Source organism: Spermophilus citellus (assembly GCF_964194105.1).
Source record: "Spermophilus citellus genome assembly, chromosome: 1".
NCBI lineage: Eukaryota > Metazoa > Chordata > Mammalia > Rodentia > Sciuridae > Spermophilus > Spermophilus citellus.
Window position 1 is genome coordinate 105591931 of NC_138182.1, and position 18731 is coordinate 105610661.

Genomic DNA, 18731 nt, shown 5'->3' on the forward strand with positions numbered 1-18731 from the left:
GGTTGCCAAGCTTCCAAAATCTACGAGTTTCCTGAAATCTCAGCACACAATTTTTCACCCAATCTTGATGACACTTTCCGGTAATGATCAGTACCCCAATCCCACTTGGCTCATCAAATTTCATTCTTCTAGGTTAAACCGTTCGTTGGCAGTAACAGTTTTAATTTTTATGTTTCACTCTGTTTTCTCCTATATGGATACATGTAGTTGGAACTCTAAATCAAACACGGTTTGTGCTAGCTATTTGAAACTTGACACAATAAAGTAGTTCCAAGTTCTATCACTATGGTTTGTTTCCTATTGATGTAGCCCTAAGTAGAGACGGGCGCAAATCACTTTCATGGAAAGGAGTTGCCAAGCTTCCAAAAAACTACGAGTTTCCTGAAATCTCAGCACACATTTTTTCATCCAATCTTGATGACACTTTCAGGTAATGATCAGTACCCCAATCACACTTGGCTCACCAAATTTCGTTCTTCTAGGTTAAAGCGTTCGTTGGCAGTAACAGTTTTAATTTTTAGGTTTCACTCTGTTTTCTCCTATATGGATACATGTAGTTGGAACTCTAAATCAAAGACGGTTTGTACTAGCTCTTTGAAACTTGACACAATAAAGTAGTTCCAAGTTCTGTCTCTATGTTTTGTTTCCTATTGATGTAGCCCTAAGCAGAGCCTGGCGCAACTCACTTTCATGGAAAGGGTTTGCCAAGCTTCCAAAAAACTACGAGTTTCCTGAAATCTCAGCACACATTTTTTCTCCCAATCTCTATGACACTTTCAGGTAATGACCAGTACACCAGTCCCACTTGGCTCACCAAATTTCGTTATTCTAGGTTAAAACGTTCGTTGGGAGTAACAGTTTTAATTTTTAGGTTTCACTCTGTTTTCTCCTATATGGATACATGTAGTTGGAACTCTAAATAAAACACGGTTTGTGCTAGCTCTTTGAAACTTGACACAATAAAGTAGTTCTAATTTCTATCTGTATGGATTATTTTCTATTGATGTAGCCCTAAGCAGAGACTGGCGCAAAAGACTTTCATGGAAAGGAGTTGCCAAGCTGCCAAAAAACTACGAGTTTCCTGAAATATCTGCACACATTTTTTCACCCAATCTTGATGACACTTTCCGGTAATGATCAGTACCCCAATCCCACTTGGCTCACCAAATTTCGTTCTTCTAGGTTAAATCGTTCGTTCGCAGTAACAGTTTTAATTTTTAGGTTTCACTCTGTTTTCTCCTGTATGGATACATGTAGTTGGAACTCTAAATCAAACACGGTTTGTGCTAGCTCTTTGAAACTTGACACAATAAATTAGTTCCAAGTTCTATCTCTATGCTTTGTTTCCAATTGATGTAGCCCTAAACAGAGACTGGCGCAAATCACTTTCATTGAAAGGGGTTGCCAAGCTTCCCAAAAACTACGAGTTTACTGAAATCTGAGCAAACATTTTTTCACCCAATCTTGATGACACTTTCAGGTGATGATCAGTACCCCAATCCCACTTGGCTCACCAAATTTCGTTGTTCTAGGTTAAATGGTTCGTTGGCAGTAACACTTAGTTTTTAGGTTTCACTCTGTTTTCTCCTATATGGATACATGTAGTTGGAACTCTAAATCAAAGACGGTTTGTGCTAGCTCTTTGAAACTTGACACAATAAAGTAGTTCCTAGTTCTATCTCTATGGTTTGTTTCCTATTGATGTAGCCCTAAGCAGAAAGTGGCACGAATCACTTTCATGGAAAGCTGTTGCAAGCTTTCAAAAAACTACGAGTTTCCTGAAATCTCAGCACACATTTTTTCACCCAATCTTGTTGACACTTTCAGGTAATGATCAGTACCCCAATCCCAATTGGCTCACCAAATTCCGTTCTTCAAGTTTAAACCGTTCGTTGGCAGTAACAGTTTTAATTTTTAGGTTTCACTCTGTTTTCTCCTATATGGATACATGCAGTTGGAACTCTAAATCAAACACGGTTTTTGCTAGGCCTTTGAAACTTGACACAATAAAGTAGTTCCAAGTTCTATCTCTATGGTTTGTTTCCTATTGAAGTAGCCCTAGGCATAGACTGGCGCAAATCACTTTCATGGAAATGGGTTGCCAAGCTTCTCAAAAACTACGAGTTTCCTGAAATCTCAGCACACATTTTTTCACCCAATCTTGATGACACTTTCAGGTAATGATCAGTACCCCAATCCCACTTTGCTCACCAAATTTCATTCTTCTAGGTTAAACCGTTCGTTGGCAGTAACAGTTTTAATTTTCGGGTTTCACTCTGTTTTCTCCTATATGGATACATGTATTTGGAACTATAAATCAAACACGGTTTGTGCTAGCTCTTTGAAATTTGACAGAATATAGTACTTGCAAGTTCTATCTCTATGGTTTGTTTCCTATTGATGTAGCCATAAGCAGAGACCGGCGCAAATCACTTTCATGGAAAGGGGTTGCCAAGCTTCCAAAAAACTACGAGTTTCCTGATATCTCAGCACACATTTTTTCAACCAATCTTGATGACACTTTCAGGTAATGGTCAGTACCCCAATCCCACTTGGTCACCAAATTTCATTCTTCTAGTTTAAACCGTTCGTTGGCAGTAACGGTTTTAATTTTTAGGTTTCACTAAGTTTTCTCCTATATGGATACATGTAGTTGGAACTCTAAATCAAACTCGGTTTGTGCTAGCTCTGTGATACTTGACACAATAAAGTAGTTCCAAGTTCTATCTCTATGTTTTGTTTCCTATTAATGTAGCCGTAAGCAGAGACCTGCGCAAATCACTTTGATGGAAAGGGGTGGCCAAGCTTCCAAAAAACTACAAGTTTCCTGAAATCTCAGCACACATTTTTTCACCCAATCTTGATGACACTTTCAGGTAATGATCAGTACCCCAATCCCACTTGGCTCACCAAATTTCGTTCTTCTAGGTTAAACCGTTCGTTGGCAGTAACAGTTTTAATTTTTAGGTTTCACTCAGTTTTCTCCTATATGGATACATGTAGTTGGAACTCTAAATCAAACACAGTTTGTACTAACTCTTTGAAACTTGACACAATAAAGTAGTTCCAAGTTCTATCTCTATGGTTTGTTTCCTATTGTTGTAGCCCTAAGCAGAGACTGGCTCAAATCACTTTAATGGAAAGGGGTTGCCAAGCTTCCAAAAAACTACGAGTTTCCTGAAATCTCAGCACACATTTTTTCACCCAATCTTGATGACACTTTCAGGTGATGATCAGTACCCCAATCCCACTTGGCTCACCAAATTTCGTTCTTCTAGGTTAAAGCGTTCGTTGCCAGTAACAGTTTTAATTTTTAGGTTTCACTCTGTTTTCTCCTATATGGATACATGTAGTTGGAACTCTAATTTAAAGATGGTTTTTGCTATCTCCTTGAAACTTGACACAATACAGTAGTTCCAAGTTCTATCTCTATGGTTTCTTTCCTATTGATGTAGCCCTAAGCAGAAAGTGGCGCGAATCACTTACATGGAAAAGATTTGCAAGCTTTCAAAAAACTACGAGTTTCCTGAAATCTCAGCACACATTTTTTCACCCAATCTTGATGACACTTTCAGGTAATGATCAGTACCCCAATCCCACTTGGCTCACCAAATTTCGTTCTTCTAGGTTAAACCGTTCGTTGGCAGTAACAGTTTTAATTTTTAGGTTTCACTCTGTTTTCTCCTATATGGATACATGTATTTGGAACTCTAAATCAAACACGGGTTCTGCTAGCTCTTTGAAACTTGACACAGTTCCAAGTTCTATCACTATGGTTTGTTTTCTATTGATGTAGCCCGAAGCAGAGACTGGCACAAATCACTTTCATGGAAAATGGTTGCCAAGCTTCCAAAATCTACGAGTTTCCTGAAATCTCAGCACACATTTTTTCACCCAATCTTGATGGCACTTTCAGGTAATGATCAGTACCCCAATCCCACTTGGCTCACCAAATTTCATTCTTCTAGGTTAAACCGTTCGTTGGCAGTAATAGTTTCAATTTTTAGGTTTCACTCTGTTTTCTCCTATATGGATACATGTAGTTGGATCTCTAAATCAAACACGGGTTCTGCTAGCTCTTTGAAACTTGATACAGTTCCAAGTTCTATCTCTATGGTTTGTTTCCTGTTGATGTAACCCTAAGCAGAGACTGGCGCAAATCACTTTCATGGAAAGTCGTTGCCGAGCTTCCAAAATCTACGAGTTTCCTTATATCTCAGCACACATTTTTTCACCCAATCTTGATGACACTTTCAGGTAATGATCAGTACCCGAATCCCACTTGACTCACCAAATTTCGTTCTTCTAGATTAAACCGTTCGTTGGCAGTAACAGTTTTAATTTTTAGGTTTCACTCTGTTTTCTCCTATATGGATACATGTAGTTGGAACTCTAAATCAAACACGGTATGTGCTCGCTCTTTGAAACTTGACACAATAAAATAGTTCCAAGTTCTATCTCTACGGTTTGTTTCCTATTGATGTAGCCCTAAGCAGAGAATGGCGCAAATCATTTTCATGGAAAGGGGTTGCCAAGCTTCCAAAATCTACGAGTTTCCTGAAATCTCAGCATATATTTTTTTATCCAATCTTGATGACACTTTCAGGTAATGATCAGTACCCCAATCCCACTTGGCTCACCAAATTTCGTTCTTCTAGGTTAAACCGTTCGTTGGCAGTAACAGTTTTAATTTTTCGGTTTCACTAAGTTTCTCCTATATGGATACATGTAGTTGGAACTCAAAATCAAACACGGGTTCTGCTAGCTCTTTGAAACTTGACACAGTACCAAGTTCTATCTCTACGGTTTGTTTCCTATTGATGTAGCCTTAAGCAGAGACTGGCGCAAATCACTTTCATGGAAAGTGGTTGCCAAGCTTCCAAAATCTACGAGTTTCCTGAAATCTCAGCACACAATTTTTCACCCAATCTTGATGACACTTTCCGGTAATGATCAGTACCCCAATCCCACTTGGCTCATCAAATTTCATTCTTCTAGGTTAAACCGTTCGTTGGCAGTAACAGTTTTAATTTTTATGTTTCACTCTGTTTTCTCCTATATGGATACATGTAGTTGGAACTCTAAATCAAACACGGTTTGTGCTAGCTATTTGAAACTTGACACAATAAAGTAGTTCCAAGTTCTATCACTATGGTTTGTTTCCTATTGATGTAGCCCTAAGTAGAGACGGGCGCAAATCACTTTCATGGAAAGGAGTTGCCAAGCTTCCAAAAAACTACGAGTTTCCTGAAATCTCAGCACAAATTTTTTCATCCAATCTTGATGACACTTTCAGGTAATGATCAGTACCCCAATCACACTTGGCTCACCAAATTTCGTTCTTCTAGGTTAAAGCGTTCGTTGGCAGTAACAGTTTTAATTTTTAGGTTTCACTCTGTTTTCTCCTATATGGATACATGTAGTTGGAACTCTAAATCAAAGACGGTTTGTACTAGCTCTTTGAAACTTGACACAATAAAGTAGTTCCAAGTTCTGTCTCTATGTTTTGTTTCCTATTGATGTAGCCCTAAGCAGAGCCTGGCGCAACTCACTTTCATGGAAAGGGTTTGCCAAGCTTCCAAAAAACTACGAGTTTCCTGAAATCTCAGCACACATTTTTTCACCCAATCTCTATGACACTTTCAGGTAATGACCAGTACACCAGTCCCACTTGGCTCACCAAATTTCGTTATTCAAGGTTAAAACGTTCGTTGGGGGTAACAGTTTTAATTTTTAGGTTTCACTCTGTTTTCTCCTATATGGATACATGTAGTTGGAACTCTAAATAAAACACGGTTTGTGCTAGCTCTTTGAAACTTGACACAATAAAGTAGTTCTAATTTCTATCTGTATGGATTATTTTCTATTGATGTAGCCCTAAGCAGAGACTGGCGCAAAAGACTTTCATGGAAAGGAGTTGCCAAGCTGCCAAAAAACTACGAGTTTCCTGAAATATCTGCACACATTTTTTCACCCAATCTTGATGACACTTTCAGGTAATGATCAGTACCCCAATCCCACTTGGCTCACCAAATTTCGTTCTTCTAGGTTAAATCGTTCGTTCGCAGTAACAGTTTTAATTTTTAGGTTTCACTCTGTTTTCTCCTGTATGGATACATGTAGTTGGAACTCTAAATCAAACACGGTTTGTGCTAGCTCTTTGAAACTTGACACAATAAATTAGTTCCAAGTTCTATCTCTATGCTTTGTTTCCAATTGATGTAGCCCTAAACAGAGACTGGCGCAAATCACTTTCATTGAAAGGGGTTGCCAAGCTTCCCAAAAACTACGAGTTTACTGAAATCTGAGCAAACATTTTTTCACCCAATCTTGATGACACTTTCAGGTGATGATCAGTACCCCAATCCCACTTGGCTCACCAAATTTCGTTGTTCTAGGTTAAATGGTTCGTTGGCAGTAACACTTAGTTTTTAGGTTTCACTCTGTTTTCTCCTATATGGATACATGTAGTTGGAACTCTAAATCAAAGACGGTTTGTGCTAGCTCTTTGAAACTTGACACAATAAAGTAGTTCCTAGTTCTATCTCTATGGTTTGTTTCCTATTGATGTAGCCCTAAGCAGAAAGTGGCACGAATCACTTTCATGGAAAGCTGTTGCAAGCTTTCAAAAAACTACGAGTTTCCTGAAATCTCAGCACACATTTTTTCACCCAATCTTGATGACACTTTCAGGTAATGATCAGTACCCCAATCCCAATTGGCTCACCAAATTCCGTTCTTCAAGTTTAAACCGTTCGTTGGCAGTAACAGTTTTAATTTTTAGGTTTCACTCTGTTTTCTCCTATATGGATACATGCAGTTGGAACTCTAAATCAAACACGGTTTTTGCTAGGCCTTTGAAACTTGACACAATAAAGTAGTTCCAAGTTCTATCTCTATGGTTTGTTTCCTATTGAAGTAGCCCTAGGCATAGACTGGCGCAAATCACTTTCATGGAAATGGGTTGCCAAGCTTCTCAAAAACTACGAGTTTCCTGAAATCTCAGCACACATTTTTTCACCCAATCTTGATGACACTTTCAGGTAATGATCAGTACCCCAATCCCACTTTGCTCACCAAATTTCATTCTTCTAGGTTAAACCGTTCGTTGGCAGTAACAGTTTTAATTTTCGGGTTTCACTCTGTTTTCTCCTATATGGATACATGTATTTGGAACTATAAATCAAACACGGTTTGTGCTAGCTCTTTGAAATTTGACAGAATATAGTACTTGCAAGTTCTATCTCTATGGTTTGTTTCCTATTGATGTAGCCATAAGCAGAGACCGGCGCAAATCACTTTCATGGAAAGGGGTTGCCAAGCTTCCAAAAAACTACGAGTTTCCTGATATCTCAGCACACATTTTTTCAACCAATCTTGATGACACTTTCAGGTAATGGTCAGTACCCCAATCCCACTTGGTCACCAAATTTCATTCTTCTAGTTTAAACCGTTCGTTGGCAGTAACGGTTTTAATTTTTAGGTTTCACTAAGTTTTCTCCTATATGGATACATGTAGTTGGAACTCTAAATCAAACTCGGTTTGTGCTAGCTCTGTGATACTTGACACAATAAAGTAGTTCCAAGTTCTATCTCTATGTTTTGTTTCCTATTAATGTAGCCGTAAGCAGAGACCTGCGCAAATCACTTTGATGGAAAGGGGTGGCCAAGCTTCCAAAAAACTACAAGTTTCCTGAAATCTCAGCACACATTTTTTCACCCAATCTTGATGACACTTTCAGGTAATGATCAGCACCCCAATCCCACTTGGCTCACCAAATTTCATTCTTCTAGGTTAAACCGTTCATTGGCAGTAACAGTTGTAATTTTCAGGTTTCACTCTGTTTTCTCCTATATGGATACATGTAGTTGGAACTCTAAATCAAATACGGTTTGTGCTAGCTTTTTGAAACTTTACAAAATAAAATAATTCCAAGTTCTAGCTCTATGGTTTGTTTCCTATTGATGTAGCCCTAAGCAGAGACTGTTGCAAATCAATTTCATGGAAAAGGGTTGGCAAGCTTCCAAAAAAATACGAGTTTCCTGAAATGTCAGCACATATTTTTTCACCCAATCTTGATGACACTTTCAGGTAATGATCAGTACCCCAATCCCACTTGGCTCACCAAATTTCGTTGTTCTAGGATAAATGGTTCGTTGGCAGTAACACTTAGTTTTTAGGTTTCACTCTGTTTTCTCCTATATGGATACATGTAGTTGGAACTCTAAATCAAAGACGGTTTGTGCTAGCTCTTTGAAACTTGACACAATAAAGTAGTTCCAAGTTCTATCTCTATGGTTTGTTTACTATTGATGTAGCCCTAAGCAGAGACTGGCGCAAATCACTTTCATGGAAAGGGGTTGCCAAGCTTCCAAAAAACTACGTGTTTCCTGATATCTCAGCACACATTTTTTCACCCAATCTTGATAACACTTTAAGGTAATGACCAGTACCCCAATCCCACTTGGCTCACCAAATTTCGTTCTTCTAGGTTAAACCGTTCGTTGGCAGTAACAGTTTAAATTTTTAGGTTTCACTCTGTTTTCTCCTATATGGATACATGTAGTTGGAACTCTAAATCAAACACGGTTTCTGTTAGCTCTTTGAAACTTGACACAATAAAGTAGTTCCAAGTTCTATCTCTAGGGTTTGTTTCCTATTGATGTAGCCCTAAGCAGAGACTGCAAAAGACTTTCATGGAAAGGAGTTGCCAAGCTGCCAAAAAACTAAGAGTTTCCTGAAATATCTGCACACATTTTTTCACCCAATCTTGATGACACTTTCAGGTAATGATCAGTACACCAATCCCACTTGGCTCACCATTTTCATTCTTCTAGGTTAAACCGTTCATTGGCAGTAACAGTTTTAATTTTCAGGTTTCACTCTGTTTTCTCCTATATGGATACATGTAGTTGGAACTCTAAATCAAATACGGTTTGTGCTAGCTTTTTGAAACTTGACACAATAAAGTGGTTCCAAGTTCTATCTCTATGGTTTGTTTCCTATTGATGTAGCCCTAAGCAGAGACTGTCGCAAATCAATTTCATGGAAAAGGGTTGGCAAGCTTCCAAAAAAATACGAGTTTCCTGAAATCTCAGCACACATTTTTTCACCCAATCTTGATGACACTTTCAGGTAATGATCAGTACCCCAATCCCACTTGGCTCACCAAATTTCGTTGTTCTAGGTTAAATGGTTCGTTGGCAGTAACACTTAGTTTTTAGGTTTCACTCTGTTTTCTCCTATATGGATACATGTAGTTGGAACTCTAAATCGAAGACGGTTTGTGCTAGCTCTTTGAAACTTGACACAATAAAGTAGTTCTAATTTCTATCTGTATGGATTATTTTCTATTGATGTAGCCCTAAGCAGAAAGTGGCACGAATCACTTTCATGGAAAGCTGTTGCAAGCTTTCAAAAAACTACGAGTTTCCTGAAATCTCAGCACACATTTGTTCACCCAATCTTGATGACACTTTCAGGTAATGATCAGTACCCCAATCCCAATTGGCTCACCAAATTCCGTTCTTCAAGTTTAAACCGTTCGTTGGCAGTAACAGTTTTACTTTTTAGGTTTCACTCTGTTTTATCCTATATGGATACATGTAGTTGGAACTCTAAATCAAACACGGTTTTTGCTAGGCCTTTGAAACTTGACACAATAAAGTAGTTCCAAGTTCTATCTCTATGGTTTGTTTACTATTGGTGTAGCCCTAAGCAGAGACTGGCGCAAATCACTTTCATGGAAAGGGGTGGCCAAGCTTCCAAAAAACTACGTGTTTCCTGATATCTCAGCACACATTTTTTCACCCAATCTTGATAACACTTTAAGGTAATGACCAGTACCCCAATCCCACTTGGCTCACCAAATTTTGTTCTTCTAGGTTAAACCGTTCGTTGGCAGTAACAGTTTAAATTTTTAGTTTTCACTCTGTTTTCTCCTATATGGATACATGTAGTTGGAACTCTAAATCAAACACGGTTTCTGCTAGCTCTTTGAAACTTGACACAATAAAGTGGTTCCAAGTTCTGTCTCTATGGTTTGTTTCCTATTGATGTAGCCCTAAGCAGAGACTGGCGCAAATCACTTTCATGGAAAGGAGTTGCCAAGCTGCCAAAAAACTACGAGTTTCCTGAAATATCAGCACACATTTTTTCACCCAATCTTGATGACACTTTCAGGTAATGATCAGTACCCCAATCCCACTTGGCTCACCAAATTTCGTTGTTCTAGGTTAAACCATTCGTTGGCATTAACAGTTTTAATTTTTAGTTTTCACTCTGTTTTCTCCTGTATGGATACATGTAGTTGGAACTCTAAATCAAACACGGTTTGCGCTAGCTCTTTGAAACTTGACACAATAAAGTGGTTCCAAGTTCTATCTCTATGGTTTGTTTCCAATTGATGTAGCCCTAAACAGAGACTGGCGCAAATCACTTTCATTGAAAGGGGTTGCCAAGCTTCCCAAAAACTAAGAGTTTACTGAAATCTCAGCACACATTTTTTCACCCAATCTTGATGACATTTTCAGGTGATGATCAGTACCCCAATCCCACTTGGCTCACCAAATTTTGTTCTTCTAGGTTAAACCGTTCGTTGTCAGTGACAGTTTTAATTTTTAGGTTTCACTCTGTTTTCTCCTATATGGATACATGTAGTCGGAACTCTAAATCAAAGACGGTTTGTGCTAGCTCTTTGAATCTTGACACAATAAAGTAGTTACAAGTTCTATCTCTATGGTTTGTTTCCTATTGATGTAGCCCTAACAGAGACTGGCCCAAATCACTTTCATGGAAAGCGGTTGCCAAGCTTCCAAAAAAATACGAGTTTCTTGAAATCTCATCACACATTTTTTCACCCAATCTTGTTGCCACTTTCAGGTAATGATCAGTACCCCAATCCCACTTGGCTCACCAAATTTCGTTCTTCTAGGTTAAACCCTTCGTTGGCATTAACAGTTTTAATTTTTAGGTTTCACTCTGTTTTCTCCTATATGGATACATGTAGTTGGAACTCTAAATCAAACACGGTTTGTGCTAGCTCTTTGAAACTTGACACAATAAAGTAGTTCCAAGTTCCTCTCTATGGTTTGTTTCCTATTGATGTAGCCCTTAGCAGAAACTGGCGCAAATCACTTTCATGGAAATGGGTTGACAAGCTTCCAAAAAACTAGGAGTTTCCTGAAATCTCAGCACATATTTTTTCACCCAATCTTGATGACACTTTCAGGTAATGATCAGTACCCCAATCCCACTTGGCACACCAAATTTCATTCTTCTAGGTTAAACCGTTCGTTGGCAGTAACAGTTTTAATTTTTAGGTTTCACTCTGTTTTCTCCTTTACGGATACATGTAGTTGGAACTCTAAATCAAACACGGTTTCTGCTAGCTCTTTGAAACTTGACACAGTTCCAAGTTCTATCTCTATGGTTTGTTTCCTATTGATGTAGCCCTAAGCAGAAAGTGGCACGAATCACTTTCATGGAAAGCTGTTGCAAGCTTTCAAAAAACTACGAGTTTCCTGAAATCTCAGCACACATTTTTTCACCCAATCTTGATGACACTTTCAGGTAATGATCAGTACCCCAATCCCAATTGGCTCACCAAATTCCGTTCTTCAAGTTTAAACCGTTCGTTGGCAGTAACAGTTTTAATTTTTAGGTTTCACTCTGTTTTCTCCTATATGGATACATGCAGTTGGAACTCTAAATCAAACACGGTTTTTGCTAGGCCTTTGAAACTTGACACAATAAAGTAGTTCCAAGTTCTATCTCTATGGTTTGTTTCCTATTGAAGTAGCCCTAGGCATAGACTGGCGCAAATCACTTTCATGGAAATGGGTTGCCAAGCTTCTCAAAAACTACGAGTTTCCTGAAATCTCAGCACACATTTTTTCACCCAATCTTGATGACACTTTCAGGTAATGATCAGTACCCCAATCCCACTTTGCTCACCAAATTTCATTCTTCTAGGTTAAACCGTTCGTTGGCAGTAACAGTTTTAATTTTCGGGTTTCACTCTGTTTTCTCCTATATGGATACATGTATTTGGAACTATAAATCAAACACGGTTTGTGCTAGCTCTTTGAAATTTGACAGAATATAGTACTTGCAAGTTCTATCTCTATGGTTTGTTTCCTATTGATGTAGCCATAAGCAGAGACCGGCGCAAATCACTTTCATGGAAAGGGGTTGCCAAGCTTCCAAAAAACTACGAGTTTCCTGATATCTCAGCACACATTTTTTTCAACCAATCTTGATGACACTTTCAGGTAATGGTCAGTACCCCAATCCCACTTGGTCACCAAATTTCATTCTCCTAGTTTAAACCGTTCGTTGGCAGTAACGGTTTTAATTTTTAGGTTTCACTAAGTTTTCTCCTATATGGATACATGTAGTTGGAACTCTAAATCAAACTCGGTTTGTGCTAGCTCTGTGATACTTGAAACAATAAAGTAGTTCCAAGTTCTATCTCTATGTTTTGTTTCCTATTAATGTAGCCGTAAGCAGAGACCTGCGCAAATCACTTTGATGGAAAGGGGTGGCCAAGCTTCCAAAAAACTACAAGTTTCCTGAAATCTCAGCACACATTTTTTCACCCAATCTTGATGACACTTTCAGGTAATGATCAGCACCCCAATCCCACTTGGCTCACCAAATTTCATTCTTCTAGGTTAAACCGTTCATTTGCAGTAACAGTTGTAATTTTCAGGTTTCACTCTGTTTTCTCCTATATGGATACATGTAGTTGGAACTCTAAATCAAATACGGTTTGTGCTAGCTTTTTGAAACTTTACAAAATAAAATAATTCCAAGTTCTATCTCTATGGTTTGTTTCCTATTGATGTAGCCCTAAGCAGAGACTGTCGCAAATCAATTTCATGGAAAAGGGTTGGCAAGCTTCCAAAAAAATACGAGTTTCCTGAAATGTCAGCACACATTTTTTCACCCAATCTTGATGACACTTTCAGGTAATGATCAGTACCCCAATCCCACTTGGCTCACCAAATTTCGTTGTTCTAGGATAAATGGTTCGTTGGCAGTAACACTTAGTTTTTAGGTTTCACTCTGTTTTCTCCTATATGGATACATGTAGTTGGCACTCTAAATCAAAGACGGTTTGTGCTAGCTCTTTGAAACTTGACACAATAAAGTAGTTCCAAGTTCTATCTCTATGGTTTGTTTACTATTGATGTAGCCCTAAGCAGAGACTGGCGCAAATCACTTTCATGGAAAGGGGTTGCCAAGCTTCCAAAAAACTACGTGTTTCCTGATATCTCAGCACACATTTTTTCACCCAATCTTGATAACACTTTAAGGTAATGACCAGTACCCCAATCCCACTTGGCTCACCAAATTTCGTTCTTCTAGGTTAAACCGTTCGTTGGCAGTAACAGTTTAAATTTTTAGGTTTCACTCTGTTTTCTCCTATATGGATACATGTAGTTGGAACTCTAAATCAAACACGGTTTCTGTTAGCTCTTTGAAACTTGACACAATAAAGTAGTTCCAAGTTCTATCTCTAGGGTTTGTTTCCTATTGATGTAGCCCTAAGCAGAGACTGCAAAAGACTTTCATGGAAAGGAGTTGCCAAGCTGCCAAAAAACTAAGAGTTTCCTGAAATATCTGCACACATTTTTTCACCCAATCTTGATGACACTTTCAGGTAATGATCAGTACACCAATCCCACTTGGCTCACCAAATTTCATTCTTCTAGGTTAAACCGTTCATTGGCAGTAACAGTTTTAATTTTCAGGTTTCACTCTGTTTTCTCCTATATGGATACATGTAGTTGGAACTCTAAATCAAATACGGTTTGTGCTAGCTTTTTGAAACTTTACAAAATAAAATAGTTCCAAGTTCTATCTCTATGGTTTGTTTCCTATTGATGTAGCCCTAAGCAGAGACTGTCGCAAATCAATTTCATGGAAAAGGGTTGGCAAGCTTCCAAAAAAATACGAGTTTCCTGAAATCTCAGCACACATTTTTTCACCCAATCTTGATGACACTTTCAGGTAATGATCAGTACCCCAATCCCACTTGGCTCACCAAATTTCGTTGTTCTAGGTTAAATGGTTCGTTGGCAGTAACACTTAGTTTTTAGGTTTCACTCTGTTTTCTCCTATGTGGATACATGTAGTTGGAACTCTAAATCGAAGACGGTTTGTGCTAGCTCTTTGAAACTTGACACAATAAAGTAGTTCTAATTTCTATCTGTATGGATTATTTTCTATTGATGTAGCCCTAAGCAGAAAGTGGCACGAATCACTTTCATGGAAAGCTGTTGCAAGCTTTCAAAAAACTACGAGTTTCCTGAAATCTCAGCACACATTTGTTCACCCAATCTTGATGACACTTTCAGGTAATGATCAGTACCCCAATCCCAATTGGCTCACCAAATTCCGTTCTTCAAGTTTAAACAGTTCGTTGGCAGTAACAGTTTTACTTTTTAGGTTTCACTCTGTTTTCTCCTATATGGATACATGTAGTTGGAACTCTAAATCAAACACGGTTTTTGCTAGGCCTTTGAAACTTGACACAATAAAGTAGTTCCAAGTTCTATCTCTATGGTTTGTTTACTATTGGTGTAGCCCTAAGCAGAGACTGGCGCAAATCACTTTCATGGAAAGGGGTGGCCAAGCTTCCAAAAAACTACGTGTTTCCTGATATCTCAGCACACATTTTTTCACCCAATCTTGATAACACTTTAAGGTAATGACCAGTACCCCAATCCCACTTGGCTCACCAAATTTTGTTCTTCTAGGTTAAACCGTTCGTTGGCAGTAACAGTTTAAATTTTTAGTTTTCACTCTGTTTTCTCCTATATGGATACATGTAGTTGGAACTCTAAATCAAACACGGTTTCTGCTAGCTCTTTGAAACTTGACACAATAAAGTGGTTCCAAGTTCTGTCTCTATGGTTTGTTTCCTATTGATGTAGCCCTAAGCAGAGACTGGCGCAAATCACTTTCATGGAAAGGAGTTGCCAAGCTGCCAAAAAACTACGAGTTTCCTGAAATATCAGCACACATTTTTTCACCCAATCTTGATGACACTTTCAGGTAATGATCAGTACCCCAATCCCACTTGGCTCACCAAATTTCGTTGTTCTAGGTTAAACCATTCGTTGGCATTAACAGTTTTAATTTTTAGTTTTCACTCTGTTTTCTCCTGTATGGATACATGTAGTTGGAACTCTAAATCAAACACGGTTTGCGCTAGCTCTTTGAAACTTGACACAATAAAGTGGTTCCAAGTTCTATCTCTATGGTTTGTTTCCAATTGATGTAGCCCTAAACAGAGACTGGCGCAAATCACTTTCATTGAAAGGGGTTGCCAAGCTTCCCAAAAACTAAGAGTTTACTGAAATCTCAGCACACATTTTTTCACCCAATCTTGATGACATTTTCAGGTGATGATCAGTACCCCAATCCCACATGGCTCACCAAATTTTGTTCTTCTAGGTTAAACCGTTCGTTGTCAGTGACAGTTTTAATTTTTAGGTTTCACTCTGTTTTCTCCTATATGGATACATGTAGTCGGAACTCTAAATCAAAGACGGTTTGTGCTAGCTCTTTGAATCTTGACACAATAAAGTAGTTACAAGTTCTATCTCTATGGTTTGTTTCCTATTGATGTAGCCCTAACAGAGACTGGCCCAAATCACTTTAATGGAAAGCGGTTGCCAAGCTTCCAAAAAAATACGAGTTTCTTGAAATCTCATCACACATTTTTTCACCCAATCTTGTTGCCACTTTCAGGTAATGATCAGTACCCCAATCCCACTTGGCTCACCAAATTTCGTTCTTCTAGGTTAAACCCTTCGTTGGCATTAACAGTTTTAATTTTTAGGTTTCACTCTGTTTTCTCCTATATGGATACATGTAGTTGGAACTCTAAATCAAACACGGTTTGTGCTAGCTCTTTGAAACTTGACACAGTAAAGTAGTTCCAAGTTCCTCTCTATGGTTTGTTTCCTATTGAAGTAGCCCTAAGCAGAAACTGGCGCAAATCACTTTCATGGAAATGGGTTGACAAGCTTCCAAAAAACTAGGAGTTTCCTGAAATCTCAGCACATATTTTTTCACCCAATCTTGATGACACTTTCAGGTAATGATCAGTACCCCAATCCCACTTGGCACACCAAATTTCATTCTTCTAGGTTAAACCGTTCGTTGGCAGTAACAGTTTTAATTTTTAGGTTTCACTCTGTTTTCTCCTATATGGATACATGTAGTTGGAACTCTAAATCAAACACGGTTTCTGCTAGCTCTTTGAAACTTGACACAGTTCCAAGTTCTATCTCTATGGTTTGTTTCCTATTGATGTAGCCCTAAGCAGAGACTGGCGCAAATCTCTTTCATGGAAAGGGGTTGCCAAGCTTCCAAAAAACTACGAGATTCCTGAAATCTCAGCACACATTTTTAACCCAATCTTGATGACACTTTCCGGTAATGATCAGTTCCCCAATCCCACTTGGCTCACCAAATTTCGTTCTTTTAGGTTAAACCGTTTTTTGGCAATAACATTTTGAATTTTTAGGTTTCACTCTGTATTCTCCTTTATGGTACATGTACTTGGAACTCTAAATCCGAGATAGTTTGTGCTAGCTGTTTGAAACTTGACACAATAAAGTAGTTCCAAGTTCTAACTCTATGGTTTGTTTCCTATTGATGTAGCCCTAAGCACTGACTGGGGCAAATTACTTTCATGGAAAGGGATTGCCAAGCTTCGAAAAAAATACGAGTTTCCTGAAATCTCAGCACACATTTTTTCACCCAATCGTGATGACACTTTCAGGTAATGATCAGTACCCCAATCCCACTTGGCTCACCAAATGTCGTTCTTCTAGGTTAAAAGTTCGTTGGCAGTAACAGTTATAATTTTTAGGTTTCACTCTTTTTTCTCCTATTTGGATACATTTAGTTGGAACTCTAAATCAAAGACGGTTTGTGCTAGCTCTTTGAATCTTGACACAATAATGTAGTTCCCAGTTCTATCTCTATGGTTTGTTTCCTATTGATGTAGCCCTAAGCAGAGACTGGCGTAAATCACTTTCATGGAAAGGAGTTGCTAAGTTTCCAAAAAACTACGAGTTTCTTGAAATCTCAGCACACATTTTTTCACCCAATCGTGATGACACTTTCAGGTCACGATCAGTACCCCAATCCCACTTGACTCACCAAATTTTGTTCTTCTAGTTTAAACCGTTCATTGGCAGTAACAGTTTTAATTTTTAGGTTTCACTCTGTTTTCTTATACATGGATACATGTAGTTGGAACTCTAAAACAAAGACGGTTTGTGCTAGCTATTTGAAACTTGACACAATAAAGTAGTTACAAGTTCTGTCTCTATGGTTTGTTTCCTATTGATGTAGCCCTCAGGGGAGACCGGCGCAAATCACTTTCATGAAAAGGGGTTGCCAAGCTTCCAAAAAACTTCGAGTTTCCTGAAATCTCAGCACATATTTTTTCACCCAATCGTGATGACACTTTCAAGAAATGATCAATTCTCGAATCCCACTTGGCTTACCAAATTTCGTTCTTCTAGGTTAAACTGTTCATTGGCAGTAACACTTTGAATTTTTAGGTTTCACTCTGTTTTCTCCTATATGGATACATGTTGTTGGAACTCTAAATCAAAGACGGTTTGTGGTAGCTCTTTGAAACTTGACACAATAAAGTAGTTACAAGTTCTATCTCTATGGTTTGTTTCCTATTGATGTAGCCCTAAGCAGTGACTGGCGCAAATCACTTTCATGGAAAGGGGTTGTCAAGCTACCAAAAAACTACGAGTTTCCTGAAATCTCAGCACACATTTTTTCACCCAATCTTGATGACACTTTCAGGTAATGATCAGTACCCCAATCCCAGTTTCTCACCAAATTTCGTTCTTCTAGGTTAAACCATACGTTGGCCGTAACAGTTTTAATTTTTAGGTTTCACTCTGTTTTCTCCCATATGGATACATGTAGTTGGAACTCTAAATCAAAGACGGTTTGTGCTAGCTCTTTGAAACTTGACACAATAAAGTAGTTCCAAGTTCTATCACTATGGTTTGTTTCCTATTGATATAGCCCTAAGCAGAGACCGGCGCAAATCACTTTCATTCAAAGGGGTTGCCAAACTTCCAAAAAACTACGAGTTTCCTCAAAACTCAGCACAAATTTTTTAACCCAATCTTGATGACACTTTTAGGTCATGATCAGTACCCCAATCCCACTTGGCTCACCAAATTTCGTTCTTCTAGGTTAAACCGTTCGTTGGCAGTAACAGTTTTAATTTTTAGGTTTCACTCTGTATTCTCCTATATGGATACATGTAGTTGGAACTCTAAATTAAACACGGTTTGTGCTAGCTGTATGAAACTTGACGCAATAAAGTAGTTCCAAGTTCTATCTCTACGGTTTGTTTCCTATTGATGTAGCCCTAAGCAGAGACTGGCGCAAATCACTTTCATGGAAAGGGGTTGCCAAGCTTCCAAAATACTACGAGTTTCCAGAAATCTCAGCACACATTTTTTCACCCAATCTTGATGACACTTTCAGGACAGGATCAGTATCCCAATCCCGCTTGGCACACCAAATTTCGTTCTTCTAGGTTAAACCATTCGTTGGCAGTAACAGTTTTAATTTTATGTTTCACTCTGTTTTCTCCTATATGGATACATGTATTTGGAAATCTAAATCAAACACGGTTTGTGCTAGCTCTTTGAAACTCGAAACAATA